Source organism: Hermetia illucens, chromosome 1 (assembly GCF_905115235.1).
Source record: "Hermetia illucens chromosome 1, iHerIll2.2.curated.20191125, whole genome shotgun sequence".
In the NCBI taxonomy this organism is placed as follows: Eukaryota; Metazoa; Arthropoda; class Insecta; order Diptera; family Stratiomyidae; genus Hermetia; species Hermetia illucens.
Genome location: NC_051849.1, coordinates 58,606,067 through 58,631,267, shown reverse-complemented (window position 1 = coordinate 58,631,267; position 25,201 = coordinate 58,606,067). Strand labels below are relative to the sequence as shown.

The 25,201-nt window shown below is 37.9% G+C and overlaps 1 protein-coding gene across 2 annotated transcripts in view; it reads right to left on the bottom strand.

The window, feature by feature from the left end:
• Window positions 1-25,201, bottom strand: part of LOC119661661 (protein dead ringer) — a 219,741-nt gene that overhangs the window by 18,216 nt on the left and 176,324 nt on the right. The gene's annotated exons all lie outside the window — the stretch shown is intronic.

Sequence of the window (25,201 nt, the reverse complement as noted above, 5' to 3'; positions counted from 1 at the left end):
CACAAAGAGTAATGGCTGCCGGATTTTTATATAAAAGAAACACATCAAGTGTGTAAGGACCGACGATGTCTTATCTCAGGTCTATGTGAAAGATATAGAAAGATGTATGGTCGGCCAATACCCACCCCATCTATCTGATGTATGCAGACCATTTTCAATGTTAAATTATTATCGTGGCGGTGATCTTGTTTGCGGCTAAAGGTTTCAGCCGCAATATGTATACGTTTTAATGTACCCAGCATTTAAAAGGAGCCATTGATTGCCAATTTTAAAATTTAAATCATTTCATTTATATTTTATGGCGATTTTATTATTTCAATTTAAATTTTTAATCGTTTATAGACTGTCGATGGTGCTATTTGTATCTTTATGCATTCCAAAAGCTGCAATTATTCAGCTGGTCCTCCTGCAATATGCGCTGCAATTACAGGTTTGCTCTCGAAAGCATATTTTAGAAAACCTTGAATGAACGAAATATTCGGAATAGGAACTGCATGCGGTAATATTTACTATTTTTCCTGAGGTTGAAAATTTGTATTACTACTCTATGAGGTACACCTGCAACCACTTATAAGGTCTATTTTATCTAACACCTAACCGCGCTAGAAACACCTAACGCACCATTCAATGAGCTGGTGGATTAATAAGTATTCTCCTTGAAAACAGAAGGCATTGCTTAATGATCTTGGCACTGCTATCGCATAATTTCAATCTCAATCTTTCAATCGATACCATACAAAACTTCAGATTGATAGATAAATGGGTCTTAACTTGACAGACTTCGCATTAAATGTATTTGATATTTTATCGAATGTTTCCAAAAGGGACAAACCTGGTCCGCAATTCACTTTTCATTTTCGCATGAAAATACATTCTAAATAGGATGGTGATTGCATAAAGCATCGCGAGGCTTATATTCGGCGAATATGAGATCGGGTCCATTTTTCTTACAAATGGCGCCCAACGTAAAGTCTACCATGAATAAAATTTGTAGGACTGCTGTCGTGTCTATTTAATAACCCAAACGCGAAATTGGAATCATAATAATCTATTTTCAAAAGTTCCTGCAGACAAATCTCACGTTGAGCATCCTTTGTAATGATGGTTGTGTGGTCACCCCCAAGAACGCACCTTTCGTTGGGAGAGTCAATGATATGTTGCTCGCTGATCGAGGAACAAAATTTCGCGCATATCAAAGTCTATAGGCACGCCGTACAAAACAGTAGTCCACAATAGGGTCAAAGAAACAATTACCAGCTCTGTAAATGTCCGATATGGGCCGGAAAACAAGGGGTAAGTAAGGCTTACAAATTTCTAGCGAAATTCGAAGAAGTTCTTGTTTCGAGTCACAAGGACTGAAAATCTATTGTAGGTAACATTACGAATATGATGCATGCCTTTCGGAAAATCTGGTCAAGAACCAACATTACAGCAAAAATCTAGCCCGATTTGGTCACAAATTGATCGCCAATGAAAGAAGTGTTATTTTACCAAGACAATCGATGCTTCTCTAAAAACGTCACGATTGTCATGTCATGATTTGTACTACGAATTACTTACTCTTATTACTCTTATTCTCCCTTGAATACGGCCTATTTAGCGCTATGGTGTACCACTTTGGTGTCACGAAAACTTAACACCGTGACTGCCGTGGGAAAGAAGGAAAATCCAGCCGGCCCAAATATTCAAAGCAACCATGGTGTTCAAAAAAGATACTAGCTTGCCGCCCTACAGTCAGAGATCCCGTTGACATCGCCAATGAATTGTTTGCCTAGAGCTGAATAATCTCAAACCAATAGCCTGATCGTCGCCCCTTCAACGACAATGTGAATTGTAAGGGTATACGGAGTTTGACAGCATAGTTTCCTGTAGGCCACACCGAGTATAAGGCTCGGCAGTTGTTCAGAATGAATATGTTAAGCTGGATGCGCAGATTATTCTCCAGAACTGCTTGCGATTTCTCTGTCAATCTGAGAGTGTAACTTGCAGAAAAACTCTGCTAAAGGAAAGAGATCGGGCCGAGATCAAAACATATTTTCAGAAGGATTTAAAGGAATAGAATTGACACGATAATCAAGAAGTAAATATCTAAAAAATGTGGAGTCGTTTATCAGACGCATTCATGGGCGAAAATAGTTAAAATACCACATTATGTTTGCAAAGGTTCGATAAACAGAAGATCATGCGATGGTTAAATATTTGTCAACTGCCTTTTTTTTCTCCAACAGCTGGGCAGACTAAATCGGTTCTTAGTACTCTGGAAATTTTCCTTCCAGTCTTCCTCGGTTCAGCGACCACACCCTTCAGATGAACAGTCTTTAGGACGAAATGCTGACCGCATCCACTGACTTTTCGGCGGTGACTTAAATGGTATATAAACCACATAAAGTAGCATTTCAGAATGATTAGGAAACATTTTTGAACCCGATCTAGCTTATTCTCCAAAACGTTTCAAAGGTTTAAGACACCGTTTTGGGGTCCAGAAATAGTTTATTTTCTTATTTATTTTTATTCAATTAGACCTCTTCCTGAACGGGATTGTATTAATTCTCCAGTTTCCGGGTAACTATTTTTTCCTCAATGAATTTTTCAAGTAAACAATACTTCCATTTTTCGAATTCACAGACAACTCGGCCCCAAATGCGGTCAAGGTAAGTAAAAAAGGACAGAATATTTCGCTTGTAAATTATTTTTAGGAAGATGAATTGATTATATCCTCGCAAAATTCGAAAATATACAGAAATCCGTTTGCATTCATGTTTCTGTTACCATTAACATTATGTCTTAGAAAAAGTGATTTGTGCCGTGGAGCAATAAATAATAATAATCAAATGTATCACGTGAGAACGTTTAAAACATCCGACATCCTAAAAAGGTTTCAAATACACTTTGCCAAAAAATCAGACGAGAAGTGATATAAAATGAAGCACAATATGTTGTCAACAATTTATCGATACCGATTCAGGATTGTTAATATTATTGTTATGGCTGAAATCAGCTAGGAGAGCACATGAAGGTCCTGGAGGTTTAACATGAGTACCAACGATGAAGGTATAATCTCATGGTGCTCTTCGGGCTTAGATTAATTTGGAGACGACAATCAGAGCGTGAGTGGTACAGAGGTACTGTTTCATACTGAGTGGAGGCTCAGCATTCATACCAGTGGGTGCTAGGCCTATGAAACCCCAACAAGGGGGAGAGGGGGAGTGAGCAGCCCCAAACAGGCGGACCGGGAGTACATCTTACGTGAATTATCCTAGATCATAAGCTCTCAAAGGGTCGTCCCGGTTCATATAGTACCAGATAACCCCCAGTGAGGGATCGTGGTAAAAGCGACTTCAGATGCGTCCCTTACAGGCTCGGGTCTAATCGCCATCCTCAAGTACGTGGGGCTACAGGAGTACAACAAAATCATTACTCTTGAATTTCGCTATCAGAAATTCCTTGCGAGCTGAATCTTATAAAAGCAAAAAACCAAACTAACCAGCCAGCAGACATGAAACACTGGTCCTGATTGTATATCATTCAACATTTTTATGATCACCAGTATCACAGCCCTAGACCTCACAAGACCTAAGTGCATAAAAATGAAATTTTGGAAGATGTAACAAACCTTTGGGTAAGATATTTTGGCGATAACATTTTTGTGCTTCGAGATTGGAGCTCCATAATGGTCGTCAAAATGCGTCTGTCAAATTGAAATGCTAAGAAGCTTCTGTGATTTTTATTGGTAGTCTCACGTAAAACATAGTCTTTGATATGGACAAAGAAGCGAAATTGTCAAGCTTATCCGGATGGATTGATATTCTCTCTGCTAGAAAATTCTCTTGACTGCTACTTACCGTTTGTTTTTTCTTTTTACTTCGTTGGTTCTATGTACCAATGAGGTAAAAAGTCAGGAGCGCTGCGAAAACATGCCTAATATTTTTTTTTGGAAAGTATGGCTGCAGACAAGAACTTCAAACACCCCAAAAGTAATTTCTGTTCACAGACAGCTACATCATAAATTTTTGAATTATTTCGCTCATCAATAGTACATTACAACGTAGGGAATCTTATGACTTAAGTAGTAGGTAGTAGGTTAAGGTTAAGTAGGAGAAAATGAAATATGCTGCATAGAAAGAAATGAATCTCTCATCCACTCGTCACAGGATAAAGAGAACGAAATGATGCGGATACCGAGAAGCCAGGAATACTACGATCAGACTGAGAAATTTAAAAAAGAGAACAAAGATAAAGTAATCGGCGAGCCTACAGAATTTTATGAATTGGCAATAAGAGAAAATGCAAACTCGACGGTGGTGGAAATTACAACTGTCCCCAGAGCAGACCACGCGGTGCAAGTGGAGGAAAGCTGAGACTGAAGGCACTTTTCAGTTTAGGTCATGGAACTTCACCAATGGGCGATGCGATGCCCAAAGTTAAGCAAAGTCAAGCCTTTTTTGACTACCTAAAATTTTTACAAAGGCTGCTCATCAATACTAAAGATAATGGACCTTATGGGAGTCAACCATCCATTTTCGCATTTCTGCATCGAAACAAAGTTTGTCTGAGAAGGCAATAACACGAAAGCAGAAGGAATCAGCACCCCCAATAATTTTTACGGTTTAAGTGCTAGATTGATTGATTTTAAGTCTAAACAATTTGAAGTGAATCACTTCTAAATGTTTAATTGCGTTTTTCGCAAAACTAGATTTTTCCAGTTGGCGGACAGTGTTTCGATAAGAAAACTAGTCGGGAAACCGGAAGCTAGACGTTTCAGGTATGAAAGGCTTTCTTTTATAAAGAGATTTAAGTGTGCGTTTGTCCCATTAGTATGTAACACGCAATATATGCATATAATATCCACTTTCATGTGATATTGACATTCAAAGTCTTGAATTTGCACAGAAGCGACAGCTTTGACCTATTATAACTTTGTTAGTAATAGTGCGATTTTCATTAAATTTGGTAGGATCATGCTCTATGATGGAACCTGCTGCAAAATTTCGTGATTCAAGGATGAACTTAACAAATTCCAAAAATTATGGGAATGTACTACTATTAACTTTATGTGAACAAACATCAGTAGGGAGGATATTATGGAGCCTAGGCACCCCTTGATTTTTTTAAAATTTTGCGGTAGTTTCTAAGAATGGGTCCGTCAAAGAAATGATCACTTTAAGCCCCCCGTACTCCCACCTTTCCAACAAATGTCAAAACTAAAAGTGGCTTCGAAAAGTACTAACCGAGACCTTTAATTTGATGCCCCACATGACTCTATTTGATGAAAAAAAAAATGTACACCCCCCGCCCCCCTTTTGCATGTATGGAGACTCCCCTTTAAATTCGACGTAAAAGGATGTAACTCACTATAAGCGTGAACGTTCACAGTTCTCAACTTTCTACCAAATTTAGCGTCAACCGTCTCCGAGAAAAATGCGTGTGATGGACAGACAAACAGACAGTAAACCGATTTTGTGTTTACACAAAACCTTAAAAATAACCGATTTACATGTTTGGGTGCAAAAGGTGCATAATTTTGAATTTGTTTTTCAGATTCCCGAATGTTTAACATATTTTTTCCGAATTTTGAATTGTTCGTGGTTCGGGTTACAGCGAAAAGCTTGAAGTTCAAAATCTTAGAAAAATGAAGAGGCGGATCAATGCACTCCATGGTGTTGGAATTTTTCTGACTAGGTCCTTTTCAAAGCACGATTGTGGCGCCATGTCATCTTGAATTATTCTTCAATAAAAAAAATTTTCCAAAACTTCCCGAAATTTTATTTATATCCTTTGAGGAAAACAAAAATGCAAAAATTGTTACTAAAAACAGGTTTTCACACTGAAAATCTCACCTAACGAGACTATGTTTCAGTCACTTGAGGAATTGAACCTTAACGCGACGTCAAATTAACTGCAATGGCCTCTTACATAATCCACTCTAAAAAGTAACATACAATAGTCAAAAACATTCCCCATAATCAGTAATATCTTCCCACATAATTTTCACCTGAAATCAATCAATGAAAATTCTCTTCAGGAAAACAACTTTTCTCTCTACTTTCTAATTTCCAATTTTGTCTTCTACTGCATCTTTGTAGCCCGTTAAGAGGAGCAATTGAATGATTGAAATCCAATGAGAGAAATTTTTCATTTACATCTAAATTGTAAGTACTCGTACCCAATTATCGACTTTGTTACTTGTTTAATGTTTGGGAGATTTCCAAATAGAAATAAACGCCTACCCAATTCGATACTGATATTTCCACTGTAAGCGCACTCGCACTCATGTGAACTTTGCATTGTTAGTTTCAAGGCACAAACTTCTCAAACTGTTGAAAATAAATTGTTTATAATTTGTTTCAACAACTCGACTATATTCATATCTAATTTACATACGCATATAACCATACTAATAAAATGAAGTGTATGAACACACATTCCCCGATGCATATTGAATAAATTTATGAATAATAAGAAAAACCTGGTGAGAACGTAAATAAAATCAATCTGAAATAGGGAGCTATCTCTCAACTCAAGTTTCCATATTTTTCAGACATAATTGTTATTGGCAATCTTAAGATAGTAGATACTTCGGAATAATATCTCAAACGAGCTGCAGTCAGGAATAATTTCTTTCATTTGAAATTTATGAGTGTAATAAACTACCAAGGCCCCTGCAAAGTTAGACCAATTTCATGGCTTAATATAAATTAGTAGCAAACGGGACAAATGCCACATTATTGTAGTAACCTTTTTGCCTAAAATCAAGCGACCGAAGTTTTCTAATTGAAAAACCCTAAAAAAATGATGCAATGAACGTATCTGGGAGAAGGGCAACTAATCCACATCCTCCTCAGGACATTTTGTATTCTTACTGAATCTTAAGCCTTCTTCTTCGGTGGCTAGACCAACCAAATCAGGCTTTGATGTATAATCTTGCGGGGATCCACAAAATATAGAAATCATGAAGAACATCGAATCTTAGTGAAATATCTGTAATCAATAAATCACAGATTTCATCTCTGATAGTGTTTCTACTCATTGCAACACATAAATGCGCTGTTACTTTGTTCACGTTCATACCGAAAGAGATGGAAATTCTAATGTAAATTTATTCGAGACAATTGTAAATTTGCCATTGTCGCAAAATCTTTCTCTGAATGCGCTACGTCAATCAAAAATCTAAATAAATTGAGTTTGAAGTGGTGAAACACAGTTTATTATTTGTAAACATATTTACTTTTTCCTGATGTTTTTCCAATGCAAATTCTATAAATATAAATGTGTGAATAAATTAAATTTGACTCCCCAAACATAGAGGTGGGGGAAGAGCTTTAAACTTTTAGAGTCAAGGTTGGAGGGTGATTTCATAATTATTTTGCTTTTTTTTTGTGTCACAACTTTGCCCATTTTTTAACGAATTTTGAGAAATGTAATTATATTTTTTCTGACTTCTCGAATTTATCGAACTGGTGGTGTAGAATTGAATTACACAGCATAGAAATCCCCTGAACAATCATCGCTTTCTACTTTTAATTTCACAATAGCTTCCAGGATATGAACAAGATTTTTTTTTATTACAATTAAATACTAGACATTTTTACTGCTACTATAGCATTACTTCTCCATTTAATTCACTCGAATAAACACGCCAGGATGGAAAATCAAAATGCCATTATTGCAAGAGTTGTGTGCAATAAATGCAATTTTTATACTGCCACGCCGCGATTTATCAAATTGGTCATGAAATTTCCAACGCCTTAGTGAATGGAAAATTTTCTGATTAGCGTCAAATGTATAAACGATAAAATTCATTGTTGTGTTAATACGAGGTTATGGCGATTGAATGTTTCAATTTATTTACTCGGACGATCTATTGAAGGTTATATTCATTTCTATGGATGATGCTGGCTTTTATAGAGGAATTGCATGCTTTTCGCGTTAGATTTTCCGTGTCATATATCAGGTAGGTGGATTAAAATTTTCTAATACGTAACCGAGAGTCAAGTTTTGTATTAATACAAATCGACATGTGACGCAGATGTGATTTCATCAAAGTGGAGAAAATATGAACACAGGTTATCGAATTCTTACGGCGAGAAGGTTGACACCGTCATGAATAGATGACATTAGAGAAAAACTATAAAATTGTTCAAGCTGAGGAGGCATATTATCAGCATTTACGTGTACCGTAGACCCTTTACAAGAACCGAAGAGCCAAATGAGGACCGAGCTCCGAAAAAGGGAGGTCATTTTTAGTATAAAAATTCTTGAGAAATATTACAGTTCAGTTAAATTTTTTCACATCACTACGTTTGGACTTTCGGCTTTCAATATGCATGACTTCTGATTACTTTTCTTTAATGACCAGCTCTCACTGCTCAATTTTTACCGAAAATAGCAATGTTCAAATGGTCCCACCAACAAACGAAAGGGGGGGAAGGGGTATTTTTCTTTCACGAAATAAATATATATGTGGAGTTTACTAGATTAGTAGTTTCCGAAGCCGCTATCAGTTTCCTCATTAGTTGTAAAGGTCAGGAAAGCAGGAACTGGAAAGTGAGCACTTATCTAAGGACGCCATTCTCAGAAACTATCCAAATGAAAGATATGAAAAAAATCATGAAGCTATTCCTATATAGTGTCCCGGGCTCAAAATACTCTCCTTGCCAATATCTGTTTAAATAAACTCAATAATAGCATATTACGACATTTTTCGTAAATTGAGTGGAAACCTCCTTAAGTTCATCCTAGAATCATAAAAATCTGCAGTAATATGACCTATGATGAATCATGATTTGGTGGAAGTCGCACTATTACTAACAAAATTATAGTAAATGTTGTCACTCTTGTCCAAATTTATTGCAATCTCACACTTCAGATGTCAGAATCACACTAAAGTGAATAGACACTCCTCATCCAAGAGTGATCGGCATCCACGCAACTTACACAAGTAGTTTTAGCCGCTGTTGAAGTAACTGGAGAGAACTGCTCCTTGGAAGTTCCTGATTTCCGCGGAAAGAGATTCAGAAACAAATGTGGGTCTCTACAGATGGGACCACTTACAACAAGATTAGCGGATGGTCCCCGCTACTCGAACGTAAGCAACTCTTAGCCTCGATGAATGTCAGAACATACAGGGTCTGCCCCAAAAGTTTCCGGAATGATTTTTCAAAAAATTGTTTATTCAACATAAGTGCTAGAAAGTTTGAAGCTTCAGAACTTTTCAAAATGTTGTCCCTATGATTTGATGCACCCTTTCCAACGCTCAACCCAATTACTAAAGACGCCCTAGAAACGGCAACTGGAATCTCCTTAAGTGTTGTCGTCATAGCAACTTTTATCGCCTCCAGTGTCCTACGGCAAGTTCCTTTCAAAGTTCTTTTAAACCTTTGGAACAAAGAGAAGTTCGCTGGTACCATATCGGGGCTGTATGGCAGCTGAGGTAGCGTTGTGGCCAGGAACACAGAGACAATAAGCAGACGGCGCGTTTTCATACGATTGTCGCAAACTTCTCCTCGTTCTCTCGTTTCGAAACGTAGATCCCCCACCAACTTCTCCGTATCGGTATTCTGCATAAAACCCTTCTAAATAGACAATTTATGCACAAAAAATCCGGACCAGTCGGAACGGTTCGATGATGATTGTAAAGCCTGTTGGTTACATCGGAAGAGCCCGCAATGCACCCGCCCACCAATTGAACTGAAAGCACCATCCACGTAGCGGCAAGACGCAATATCATTAGCCTGAACAATCGAAACTGACAGACCAACTACATCCCATCCATTGTACGGCCGCCGGGCAAATGCCGACTCTTCAGGTGTAACTGACAAGCCGAACTGAACGTGGATGGCAGATTTAAGTTAGCAATGGAACAGAACGATGCTTCATACCAGACAAAGTAGGAAATCATCAAATGGAGAAGCAACTTCATCACTTGCCAGTATCTTCAACATTTCTACCAGTCTTCATAACACGACTTCTGTTAATATTTGGCCGACCAGTGTCTTCTCGTTCAAGGACAGGTAACTAAGCTTTTATCCCGGGCTTTAGGCTACAAAACCACAAGATGAAGGATAATTACTCGTAGGTTATAGGACTTGGCACTACATTAACACTTCCACCACTTCATCTATCTTATCGCTACGAAGTGTGTAGAATATAAAGGGATTCCACCATTACAAACACTTGATTAAATTTCATGAGGATCTAGCTATACTTCCCTTTTGATTTTGCCTGATTTCGAGCTCTCCACGAAAACTGCAAAACTATTCTCTACTTCATTCAACTCAATTATGCTATCCTAGTGTAATTATAACTTTCACAACATCCTTGATTATTCCTCTTCTTTTTAACCTTACAAATCGGTGAGTCTGTGGCACATCACATTTTCGCTTCTGAAAGTTACCAGGATATAAACTACCCCATATACTTCCAATTTACTTTGGGCAGAATTCTTACTGTTCTCATAAGATACTTTTTTCCAAAATAATTGCAAATTAGTCATATTTTTTTTCCTTTTATAATAATCTAGATCTAATTGGCGTTTATTGGCATTACCATTTTCGTGTTTGCCTCAGATCAACTATAAGATCATCTCAGTATTAGTTACTTTTGACCTAAATGTAATAAATGATGAGTAAGGGGTGAACACTGTATAGTAGTTTGAATTGAATCACGCCTTAAATGAAAGTTGCTGATTCAGAAATACCAAACCAAAGTTGGACCAAAATTTAAAATTTGTCTCCTAGGCTAACCGGGCAAATGCCACTAAACTTTTACCTTTTCCCTCGTAAAAGATTAACCAAACATCAACAAACACACATTCATACACTTATTGAGGCAACCGTCTATTTTATATTAAAATATTCAATTTGGACCACCACAGTAGTTTACTGGCTCCTACTGCAATTTATTGACTTAAAAGGATGTAATAAAAAACAACAACGATCGCAACAAGTGAGGAGAAGTAATGGTTAGGCAACGGCTCACCACTAATAAAAAAGGAAAACTATCAAACTCATTCCATCATCAAATCACTTTCAAGAAAAATCTATTCAGTGTCCATCCAAGATTTCTGTTTACATTTCTGTCTATGTTTGTCCAATCAATTAATAAAACGAAACGTTTAGTTCCAGTGCTTTGAGGGCAAACAGGTTAACTTAACTTCACAAGAAAGAGCATCATTTTCATCTCTTGATGAACTCGTGGATCTGTGCTGGAGCCGCATTCTGATCAACAGCAACCAACATTGGAAATGACGAAGAGGTGCTATACCGTCTTGAAATCGACGTGGAAAGATGGTTGATACTTGTACCGAGGACAGAACCGTTGTGAATAAGGAAACAGCAAATGAGTTATCATCTGCATAGACCAGGTGTGAAAATCTGTCGATGACTTATATGATGGATCAGTAAGATTACTAAGATACGGATGGATTGTGAGAGACTATGAACTTTGTAAATGTTGCTTATACTCGTATATTATTAGCAATGAGGGGGATGCAGAAAAGTAGAAAAAGATAACCAGAAATCGAGAGAATTCAAATTGTATTTATCAATCTTCGGTTGCATTTACATATGTATGCATATGTATATCTATTTACGAGACTTTATAATATGGTAATAACAGTAGTACCTCCAAGATAAGGAACGAAAAAGCATCTTTCACTGGTAGGCACAGGCAGCAGAAATCGGAAATGCAACTACTATGGCAAAAAGCATTCCCGTGAAATGTTCAACGGAGATGTACAATGAACACCATACTCATTTTCATATAATCAGCAGGAAGGAGGGAAGGATACTCTACATTACAAATTTATTTACCTAAACTAAGGAACAATTCAAAGATGTTATCTACTCTACATTACAAATTTATTTACCTAAACTAAGGAACAATTCAAAGACAGAAAAAGTTTTTCCAAACTGAAAATACAAGTTGATAATCTGCCCAACCCTGAATGCAATTCACAATTTGTTTTTAGATAGCGCCATCCTTACGTTATAATGACGGACATGCTTAAAAATTTAAGTAAACTATTTCTCCATTGAACGTACACAGATGCCCTAGTTTTAGTACTTCCATTCTTTGTCGTGGTTAAGCCTACGTACACTAAAAGTCATAGCGGCATCAAGAATTTGACTCCCTTGCGAAGCAGGCAGGAGTTCTATCTCTTCCTTTAAAATATTAGAGGAGCAAATCGAACTCCTAGGTGGCATGGAATGTGATAGCGTATATGCAGGTTAGGTATGAAGAAGCTAACTGGCGCGTGACCAAAAATACTCTGTAGATTGGGTTCTAGAACGTACTTGATGTATTGGTTCGTCGATGTGACAATGGCGTGTAGATGGTTTGCTTGTATATGCGAATGAAGAACGGCGTACATGTGCGATGCTGTTCTGCCATCATTCTAATTAACGCAACGCGCCGAGAGATGAACCTCCTGTGTGTAGTCTTCTCGACCAGTACATTTCGCCAGTGCTTGGGCTAGCAACAAAGGAACTGAATACAAGACAAATGTTAATTTAAGTTCTAGTAACTACTAATTTTTAATATCGAAAGTATGATATTTCCGAAGCAAATCCTCACTCGTATAAAAGCATAATCAAGAAAAGGAAAAATCATGACTGACGGTTTCGTCCAGGGCAGAGGCAACTCATCAGACGCTGCCTCGCCTCTGCCCTGGGAGCAGTGTAACCCGTGCCTCTACCCTCGACGAAACCGCCAGTCAAGATTTTTCTTTTTTTTTGTGAATTTGGGTGTTTAACCCAAAAAGAGGAGTCCGTGGACCCCAAGAGAGGATGTAAATTGCTTCCCAAGTAGTCCGGCCTATCATCAAGTCGATGCCACTCCCAGCATACTCAACAAAAAAAAGGTATAATAAAGTTGATTCGAATAATCAATGCAGCGTTTAGACTGAAATACGCCCCACGTGAAAGGAAAGTGGCTAAAGTCATAATGGTTTATAAGTCAGAAAAGGAAAAAAGTAACGTAATCCTCATCTAATCTAATATCCTGGTTAATATGTAGAATAACAAACAGTTCATCCTGAGCCTCCGATAAGGTGAGGTACCAGAGCTGATTACTTAATTTGGGTAGAAAACGTCAAGGAGAGACCGTCTCTAATGCCTTCTTCTTCCTTGGAATAGCGTAGCCCTCGTGGACCATACCATAGTCGATTCGGATGCTCATTTGGACAATCTGATATTTCAAAATTCATTACAAATGGCGCCTAATGTAGGGCGGAACAACATCCATTAGGTTTCATGACAATGGACCTGTGAAACATAGCTTACTCCGTCAGCATACTTCGTTGTTGGATAGAGATGACATCAGTCTCTCAATTTTGTATCGAACTAGACTCCACTTGCAATTGACTTAATCTCCTAAGTTTTAGTTTATACGCCTTTTTCCCCCATGAAACATGAAAAGTGTTACTTTGACTTATTTCTATCCCACCTTGTGATGTAGACTTTCCTATCCTTTCCTTTGTGTTCATCTTCTGACTTATCGTTCCGTTGTTGATTGCCTTCCAGAAGTCTTTATAATCACGGGCTTTGCGGCTATGCATTGGAAGATGACCATTTTTTTTTGCATTCGATCATTCCAAAAATGTTTATATTCGTTTTACTTCACTGTGATGAACTGATGAATAAGAGCTAGCTATTGATCGAATCATAGAGGTAGTCGGACCACATTGAGCCTATTATGTCCGCAATGATTCATCTTCATGCTGTACTCTGATTCCAAACGAGGGAAAACTGCTCAAGAACCCAGTTCGTTTTTTGTTTGATTTGGTTGAATTACTCATATATTCTATAACAAGGACTAACGAGGCTGCAAGAGGAGATTCTGTGAGTAGACGTCTTTATCGCTTTAACCATCTAACCTACCTACACACACCACACATCAGACATCCCAAAAATGTCCTGTCTCAATTGCATGTGACAAAACGCATTTGTAATAAACGTTTCAGTTGCAGATGGCCAAAATGACTATATGAGTTAATTATGGTTAAACACGAGCGTAAGGCTTTTCTAAAAGTACCGAAAATTGATCTTATGAATCCACAGCTCTATTCAAGTGTCCCGTCGACATTTGCCTTGAAGTCTCTCTGCTAGCCAATGTCGGGAACGTGCAGGAGGGAATCCCCCTCCGCTCTATTCAAAAGTGGCAAACAGTCAATTAGAAGACCAGTAATTTCTTCAAATTAACAACGCTGGAAAGTTTACCAGTATTAGCCATTAAATTCATCATACACCGTTTTGATCAAAAAGTTCCCGGAATTACAACCGATTTCTTTTTGTTAGGTTGCCACATCTGTACTAGCATTCTCTTCAAATTTCAGCATCAAAGCTCGACATTTATGAAGATGACGCAGACAAGGATCAGGCAATGTACAAGGGATATTATGTGGTTCAACTCTCACCAGAAGAGAAACTTTCACTCTTCTTCCACCCTGTCGTTACACCACAGCGTTCTAGAGCGACCAATTCGTCGACTATCCTGGGATAAGGAACCTACAATGGTTTTGTCGCCTTTTTTTAATGTGTGACTTATTTATTGCCACTTTCGCCTTCTCATAGACACATCTAGCTCGTACGCCAACGAAACTCTCCATTTCAAATTGCGTCAGGCCAGAGTACCTCAATAACACCAAATGGAGTAGTGTTGACGAAGCTTAGAACTTTCGAGTAACAATGGGAGTTCCCGAACAACAGCGCAGAAAGAACATTAGCACCGAACAGTTTCAGCTTGAAGTTGGTGTTGAGGTAGTGGCTTTTGCAAATTTTAAACAAAACAACGAAAGCAAATTTGACGTTAATGTGTCTGACGACATCATGTTCGATGTCATCTGCTCTACCCATAAATGCAGATAAGAAGTGTGCCACGATCAGACAAACTGCGAAGCTTGGTTTTGTCGGACAATGCAAAATGAAAGCACTCACGGATGATAAGAAGGAATAACAAATAATGTTGCACTCCACCGTGGACTGGTTAGATATTCCCGCACTTGACTTCTTAACCAACCATCCCTCCTCAATTGACAATGCTGATGCAAACTTAGGAGGAATGGAGAAACATGGATGGTGGAGATAATTTCTTGGGTGAAACCGATATTGACAGGTTATTTATTAAGTAATCCAGTGAATGTTTGTCTTAACCACTGCAAGGAAGTAACTACCAGTTCACAATGAAAACTCAAGGTAGGGAAGAAAAATTGTCAATATAGCGGGGATCAAACACAAGTTTAAACCGCATGATTCGGTCTTATTGCCTGTTAATCCGTTTTAGCATGTTGCACCTCACAAATATGGTTTGCAGCATTTCTTTCATCAATTTGAAATCATTTAGTTTAACGTCTGTATCAATATCCGTAAATGAGGTTAGACACTAGATAGCTTGCGAATTCCACAGATTTGAAAGACTTCACTAGAAAATTTAAATATCTGCAATTAAATTAGAGAACATGCAAAATTGCGGCATAAAACATTAGTGAAAGATCTAGAAACAATCCAATTCTCTCTAACAGTATAAAACTCAGAACACCAAAAGTCAGAATAATGATTTGTTATTATTATCAACAATAAACTCTCAAACGACTCCCTCATTCGATTTTATTCATTTCATTGGTTTATTAAATAATTGAATGCAAGGTGTCTGCCAATCAATGAATGACTAACCACGGCAAATTGGACGCCCTGTGGAGCACATAAAGTCCCCGCATTAATATTCATGAAATGAACGAATGTTGGGCTGGTCTTATGTCTCCGTCGTTCTATTCCTGCATTTCTTATAGGCTAACGGCTTAACTTTAAGGTTCACTTCAACCTTCCAACTCCCATTCACAGAGAGACACAAACCATAAAATTAATGCATATATTGGATTTCGTGCTGTTGATTCCAATATTATTTCCTTTTTATTGGCACCTACTATGCAGCGCCATAATATAATGGAACATGTGGGTATGTAATGCGTGATATGTATTGTATAATGATGCCTACCTCAGCCGTGAATTCGTTCGCAATGATGAATAATGCGATAATGAACATGGACAATCTGTATTCAGAAGTAAAATAATATAGGACAAACCCGGGATCTTAGCCAATGATCGGGAAAGTGTACATCGCATCCAAGGAGTCAACCTATAAATTTTGATAAGAGCTGATTCTGGAATCTCAAATTTTACAATTAACACGTTGAGCTTCATATGTGCTAATGAGCCCAAGATGTACTATTCGCCTTGCCAGTAAAATCAATTCCTCTCATAGTTTCTTACCACAAACTGTACCCAAAAAGAGGTCAGGCGGGAAAAACGCATGTCCAGCACAGTGTTATCCTGCTTGAAAGAGCAGAGAAGCAGCGCCGCGAAGAATGCAATCTTTGCGGTTAACCATAGAGACCTCCATGTGCAATTTTATACGATTTCTGTGTTAGCTTAAAATTGCGCTAACTTGTTGTAAAACACAAATTATAAAGTCGCCTATAGGGGAGTCTAACTGCATTGTAATTGTTCATAGAAGGAGTGAAGACGTGCAGCGAACAATGCGATAGCGAGATGGAAGCAACAATGGCGGAGCTTGGTAGCAATAATAGTCACCGCAAACAATCTAACACAATGTTGTGACTCCGTCACGTTGTGAAAAGCTATAGAGCGATTGTTTTTAATATTATTTACACTTGTAAATTGAATTGCAGCTCAACCGGACCGTCTGGATAGGACATTAATTGCTGGCATTTTATTCTAGTGGCAACTTTTTTTTTCTACGGATGGGGAAATATTATTGTCACGTAATAGCTGAAATTTCACCATTGAATGCGATTATGTGACGTGCGAAAATGCACCTGACGGATCATAAAAACTCGAGTTTAATTACGACGAAACTAATAAAATGCTTAATTTTATCGCAATGCCTTAGCAGAAAGTCTATTGTTCTAGAACGAAATGCAAGTTAATTTCCATAGAAACAGTTTTCTATGTTATCATTCATGAGATCAAGGAATAGACAACGCAGTAATGGCGACGAAGAAAGGCGTACTATGTTCATAAACCAGACGTGTTACAATTATTTATATTCTTTCTATTTCTTATGCTCTGAAATTTCATTTCCGTGTGGTGCAGCCAATTATGCAAGCTATTAAGGATTTCGAGTGTTGTAATGAAGAAAAAGTTACAGTTGTGGATTGGACAGCTGTAGCGCGTGCTTTGCGTCCACCGATGTTCCTTGGGTAATAGGCAATATACACACTCGCATTGAGGGGATTGGTACCCCATATCCTCAACAGAAAATGCTGCCCTCTGCCATACAACCTTCCCAATGATAATCTGTTTCGCTGAAGTTCTTGCTTCAAATTTGGCATCCAGTTACTGATCATCCGAAAATTCCACGACAAAGGGGAATCGAATTCCTCTAGGCGACTACAAGGATCACGACGTGATGTCGGCAATAATTCTCCAAATATTTATTGTCGCTTCACTAGCTGCCACAACTTGTGAACGGTCGTCGCTATGAAATGGAGATTAGCTTGCTGAGTAGCTGGGAATAGTCCCCGCCGCCGAGTTTAGGTACATCCCGACTCTTACGAAAATCTCTTGATCTTTTCATAACTTGTTCGAAGGTTTTTATTTCCGGGAAGAATCCATTCCTCAGAATCGATGTCCAACAACCTTCCAGTTACCAACGATAAATATAATTTAGTAGAGCGAAAGCTCCAACGGTTTTTGGATTTTTTATTTTAGTTACATAACTTTACTCAAACGCTCTAATTTTGTGGCGCCCAACGTGGGACCCCTAAACTTCATTTCCGATTTGCCCAAAAGAGGTGATATCAGTACTTGTTTAGATTCCGATTAAGCTTCATATAAATCTGATTTCCCGTTATAAATTTATAACTTTCATATCAATGACGCAAGTATTTCTGCGTCACGTCTCTATCGCATCTTATACAGATAAAATTTCCTATCCTTTCTAGTGTTGGTATATCATAATAGTTTTGTGATTGTTTCGAGGTATTACATCTTTTATTGCAATTTGATTTATTTATGGTAAACAGATATCATGCTTCGAATCAATTGTTTCCTACCTCAAGAGAAATAAGTTCCGAGAAAAAGAACAACTGATTCCCGAAATACGGTATTTATTTCATTTAAATAAATTGTAGCCCAAAAAGGAACATCACCCTTTTTTATTTTCACTTGAAATACTGCCTGAAAGACGTTTCCCGTTTGCTTTTCGTGGAAGTATCTTTTTGTGCTGGATGGCTCAAGTGGTTAGAGGGATGGGCTGTCGTAGTGGAAGGTGGCGGTTTAAATCTCACTCCGGGCAGAGGGATTTATAATCGTGACTGCATGTCGGATACCAGTCGACTCAGCTGTGAATGAGCACCTGAGTCAAATCAGGGTAATAACCTCGGGCGAGCGCAATGCTGACCACATTGCCTCTTAAATGGCAATTATTTTTTCATGAAAAGTAAGCCGTTTTCATTTTTGGGGTTGGGTTGGCACTTCGTTGCTAGTTCTTTCGGGTTTGTGGTGAAGTCTAAAATTAGTGGGCAATATTCTCAAGATTATATTTAGTTTCTGTTTGGACCTATTGTTTTTCAAACCCATGCACCAGTTGTCACTTCTTCTTTCGCGTAGTAGGAATTCATCATTTCATCACCAAATTCGGGCAGTCATTTCCTTTGTACTTCGAGTAACTCTCGACTATTGAATTTGAGAGTAAAAACTTGGTTTCTAGTTTTCTTGTTGCGTTTCTAATTTAAAGCAACATTTTGATTTTGAAGGAAACGCGATTTTACGGTTGAGGGCCATTTGTTGGTTGCAGTTATATACAATATTGAACTCTGATCACATTAGTCGTTTATTCTCTCCGTTCCCTGCTTTGCTCATCCTTATACATCAAATTTTGATTAGTGCGAAAGTGGATTTATATTAGGATCAGTTATACTGGGTGGCCTGAAATCTAGCTATTTTAGTTTCAAGGATTGTCCTGGTTACATTTTTATACAATTCTTATCAAGTGTCATAGTCTCATGCTAGAGTTTGGGGCTTATCCAGGGTGCAAAGCCCCCTAGACTTCTGGGAGTCCCTGGGAAAACCCCCTTTGGGAGGAATACTTTGGCTCAGCTTCAATACCCCGGATATTATATATTTTTGGAATATGAAATTTTCAGGACAAAGTGACTCTGCATTAGTAAAGAGAGCTCCTATTTCAAAGTTCCACATTTGATAACCATTGGGATGTTAGCATACATATATACCTTTCAATACCAATGAGTCAATCTAGCCTGTAGGCATTAACGGTCTTTGGATAGCATGGATTTAAAAAAAGAATGGTCCTTGGAACCCCAAATAAAAAATAAACAATTCAACCCAGCGTGAAGAGCTGCAAAATTAATTCTGCGATCCAGACGAGGGAAAACTAGGACGGATTGCATCCTTGCTTAAAATTCCAGTTAGGCTCAGTCAAAAACGAGGCATAGCCTTTGTGATATCAAATCTACGAGAGTCTTCTTTGATTTCGACGTGTTTCCGTCCACATCAACGATAACGTTAGGTAAACTCACTAAATCCATAAGAGAACCATATCGAATTTAAAACTAAGGGGATCCGCCTTGGTTTCAGCAAATCAATTTTTGTGCCCATATTTTGAAAGCAGATGATGTTCAAAATATGCCATAAAAAGCATTTCGTGAAAAGCACGTTCCTTCACGGGTATTTCGGAGGGGGAATATGAACACCTGTGGTCTTTTCAAGCAGCTAGTAGCATCCGATCGCTCCGCTCATCAAGTGGCATCAGGCCGAGACCCGAGGAACTTTCACAAATGTTCAGCATGACAGAATTTCCATCAATCCCAGGTTGTACAATTGATAAAATCAGCACACGAGGTTCTGTCTTCTGATAATTTATTAGAAAGGTGTTTGGGTGCACACACTCAAAACAGCGCCTAATCCCTTAAAAGCTCTATTTGGATTATGGTTCCGAAACATTTGCACTTGGGCAACTGCTTTGTTGAAATTGCTACCCATTTGGCAGTAATGATATTTAACGAAGGATTTTTGTACATCTTGTATGCCATGGGCCGTGTTGGGGATTACTTTGGGAGACGAGAAACACATCGACCGTTCCGAGCGTAAGGTCAGTGAGGATGCAAAAAGAGCTCGGACTCAACAGAGAGAAAAAAATTCGGCGAACCGAGAATATTTTCTTAATGAGGAAGAAGGACTCTACGGCCATGGTAGTGCAGATTGAATCTTACGTCTCTGCAATCATGTTTTAGTCCATACTTTATCTGTAAATGCGTTTTCCCGAAAGTTGACTTTTTTAAACATGCATCACTTCTACCAGAAATATTAATCAAATCTAATCATCTCATTATGACTTCCTGAACCAGTTTTTGAAAATGCTGATTTGTTGCACTTTTACAACTTATTTATAAAATGATGCATATTTTTATGCCAAATTTCAAAATAATAAAAATCCCGGTCGGGAAAATAAAGCCAACGAAACACTTATTAATAAGAAACATATTTTTTTTTGATTTTGAATAGATAAAATGACCATTCAAGTGCCACAAAGACGCCCATGACATTTCGACAAGGACTATTAAAAGGACGTTCCAAGGACATAAGAAAAACGACGGGTATTTTTCAAAAATATTTTTGAAAAGTCAAAACATGTGCAAAAATTGCTCTAATCGTCTCCTATGCCAACTACAAAGCTGTGTGAGCACTAATTCACTGCCAACGACCTTTTACTCGACTGACAAGATTTTATGCTCACTCTCTTGGAGTATAATAATCCTGATCACTTGGGGATGCATAAAATTAACATCTGAGTTATCTGTCAATCGCAAGCGCAGAAATATCCGAAAACCCGAAAAAGTGAAATTTCATTGTTCAGGTCCTACAGTTCGCTAATCAGTTCGGGAAGGTGAGTCGGCTCTTTTCATACTTGAGTCCAAAAATTATGTATCCTTAGTATTTGAAACTTGCATCAAAATCGGTATCATAACCAGTGTTGCAAGAAGACTTTACACATGAGGAGCATCTTCAGCGGCAAAGGGCCACGGAATCTCGTTGTGCACCCTTCGGATAGGGACGAGATAGGTAAGTGGTATTGATGTGGCGGTGGGTCGATGTCGCCTAAATGGTTTTCTTGTGTGCGTTTCTCCATATCACTCTAGTAGGAAACGGATGCATCCTAAAAATTGATCATAGATATATCTACTTATTTACTCCTCACTTCCTAGTAGGGCAAACAAGGATTTACTACCGAGAATATTGCGCGCGTTCGCTTCCCCCAAACTTCCCATAGAAGAATTTTTAAGCATCATCCGCTTAGTGATTCCATTAAGATCCATTACCATTAATCCGAAATGAATGACAGAGCTTGTCTTTGGTTCCGCTGGAATGTGTTGTGTACTTGCAACCATGCATTGCTCACATATACGGCACTAACACCAACCCTTATATTTTGCTCGCGCAAGTCTCGCGTGGTCAAACGTTTGCAAGACTTTTCCGTCTCAATAAAATTTCAAAGAATGTGCTGGGAATTGAATCTCCTGTGTGTAGTATTCTTGCGATGTTGACTTTTTAGTACCAAAGGACTAAATTTAGTACTTTTTGAAGTTCATCAGCACTGAAGTACTCTTTTTTTCATTATTCAGTACTTTTTTTTTAATTAGGTATTTTTCAACCGATACGAAATTAATATATGATAATATTACGTTTTATAAATGACAAAAGGTTCGATAAATCGTGAAGACAGGTCAGAATTTCCATAAAATCGTAAAAATAGTAGTGGTTTCGATTAATGCCGTCCACCACCTCATAAAAGGGATGAAATAACGCACTATGTTGGACATCAAATACACGAAGAGCATCAAAATGTACTGATAATGGAACGGGATAAAGGGAGGACGTCGATCTGCTATGGATACTACCAAAAGCGAACACTGCCAACTCCAAGCACTGAAAACCTTTGAACAGAAATACTTTCAAATAGATGATAGAGATTTAGACCGGAGATGATGCTCGTCTTCGCGTTAAATAGAAAAACAAATGGAACATTGTTCATTGAAATAAGGACGTGGGTAGCGTCGATCTCTGTGAAATGATATGAAAAATGGGTTTCACTTCATAGAAATTACAATACTGAACGCCCTTCTAATTTATCTCCTGAGGTGACCTTAGCCGGTGTACAATGGCCCAAAAACCTAAAAAGCAAGCGAAAAAAAAAAAATAATAACAAATATTAGTATGATCAGCGACCTTAAAAAAACTTTTAGGTACCGAATTGAGTTCTCATCCGATCACTTTTGGAATGTTGATCAACTTTTTGAGCTTCGGTCTTCTGAACCACTATGCAGCATGGTTTACGTTCGCAGCAAGCAAAGTCGCCAAATTAGATGGTGAGAATAAGTACATCTGAAGAACATGGAATTGTTGCGTTTAACACTTTTCATCATTATGAAGATCAACTGCAGAAGTTTAAGAGCAAAGCAACGTGTTTTCCCATCTGAGAAAGGACAGTTTGCTTTTCTGAGCATCCTTAAATATGTACATAATCTAAAAGGAGGAGCCACTGGTTGCAGATTTTACGGCAACATTAGCAATAAAATAGACAGAAATGTAGAAGCAAGATACTACGGGAAAATTTTGCTAACTGTCTCATTGCTGTCCTCTCCTGTAGGATTATCCTAACAGAGCGTTAAGTGTAGTGAAAATGAAGCAGAATATTGAAAAATTGAAAGAAAGATTACCAATGAGAAATGAAAAGCTATGTGGATGTCTTAACCTCCACTAAGGAATGAACAGGAGACGTACCAGCCAATTTTTTTTGTTGAGGATGCTGGGAGTCCTGAGTTCGCATCCACTTGTTGACGGACCAGACCACTTGGAGAGCAACTTACTTCCTCTCTTGTGGTCCACAGACTCCCCTTTTTTAATTGTACACCCAAGTTCCGAAAGAAGAAAAAATCTTGACTGCGTCGTCCGGTCCGTCGTCAAAGGGATGCGAACTCAGTATCCGCAACAAAAGAAAAATTCACTTCGGCCTGGTTTAGGTTTGAACTTGGGCGGATTTCAGTTCAATATAATTCGCACTCATGTCACGTTTGCGATTATATATAAATAGAGCGATTACCACCTGTCGCCATTTTCGGTCACGCTGCACTCAGGGCAGAGGTGAGGCAGCGTCTGATTGTTGAGTTGCCTCTGCCCTGGACGAAACTGTCAGTCAAGATTTTTTCTTCTTTTTTATGCCAACTAACATTGTAATTGTATAGAAATTTCATCGTTAAATTGATACTCAAAAGAATTAAATTCGAGACAATTTATAGGATTATAGGATTTTTCATTATTAAAATCTGTTTTTTGCTTTGCTCTCATTTAAACCCTTATCGAAATGTATAATATTCGTTAGCTTAATCGACTATTGCTCGGAAATATCAAAATTCATTTGAGATGGCTTATTAATTGAGAAAATACCTTTGAAGCAATTGCAAGCCTTATTTTTATTAATGGTCGAATTCCGATTTACAGGAAAATCTGTGAAGTCCCCGGAAACTGAGCAGCTCTCGAAGGAAACCTGCATTTGGCTGACCTTTTTGCATAATTACAACCTTGAAATGCAAACCTTTCGCCCATAAAGACGTATGCATCGTACAGTCAGGTGAGGCCCATACCATATTTCGCGCATATCGTTGAGGACTTAAGCTATAATTTTCTTTTTTTTTTCAAACTAACAGAAAACTATCGTAAAAAGCACTATGTGTATGTATGCAGGGAGAGATGGATGCATACAAAGAAAATTAATTTTTTAGGTTGTAAACACCCATAAACATACCTATACGCAAATAAATACACAAATTCCATATGGAGTTGGGCAGTACCGGCCTGTCATGGACAATGTTTATCTGCTAACGATGTTTATTTTCCAATAGTTCGTTCCGTACACCGTTGTACAGGTACGAGTATATAACAAGATAATTGTATAAGAATGCAAACAAATCTTTAAGTCCAAGTTCAAATGTTAGCGCATAAATTGAAATTAAATCTGATTTTCCAATGGATCGAATTGCAGACGACGAAGGAGAGATGAGTTCATTATGCATCTTGCACTCTCTACGAGTTTGACTTGTTTATATATTCATTCACATTTATACCTCTCTGTAGTGTTTTGTCGGGATTTTCACATTTCTGGCGTAGAGTCCACCACTTCAGTAAATTGAAAAGCAACAAGTCAAAGAGATTCTACGTTTTGCTTTCTTAAAAGCCGACAAAAATCAATTTAGCTTCATTCACCTGCTTTCTTATTTCCATCTACTTTTTATTATTCCATATTTCACAATATATCAATGTGTGAAATATCTTGGATGTTTCATCTTCTGGAAATTTTTCCGTAAGTGACTAAAAGTACCAATTCACCACACACGAACTCAGTGCTTAGGAACCTTTGGACAAAGCACACTATTCAAGGGGATGCATACTCTTGTGAAGCGCCATTGTTTCAATCAAGTACTCGTCAGAATTAGCTATCCCAATCCCAAGTAAGGAACTATTGGTTCCATTTTTAGCTTATTGTATAATAATTATCTTGGGAAATTGACGCATTAACAGAATTTTATTCCAAGAATACTTAGAAACATGCTGGCAGAAACTGCGATTTCTGGGACCGAAAACCGTCAAAACAAGGGTCCGCAATGAAGCACCACTCACCTCATCACCGAGAACCATATTCACCTGCGCATGTATAGCTGTATCGAAAACTACTTTCAAAGCAGATTGAAGCTCAATAAATTAATTGTTCAAATATTTACATTTGATCGTCTCACTGTGTATAAATTTGATGGAATCGTGTTTGGCCCGCAATTGTCAGTTTTCTCAAAAGTTATAAATTTGTTGGGTAAATCTTAAAAGTTAGTATGGAATTGAGGTAAATTGGATACACCATGTACGGGCTCTAGCCATCTGGGCAAATTCAAACTACATAGAGTGAACACTAGGTACCCGCCTGACGTCATTTCTTTCTACATTTCATAATTAAATTTATGAAAGATGTATTAGGAATGATGTGCGATATTGAATTAATCAGAAATTATTGAATTTCTATTTGCAAAATTAGTAATAAATGACTGGCCTCATACGAGTCGCTTATCGGATTCACAAATATTTAGTTAAGCAAAGCATGACAAGATATATTTTTCTTT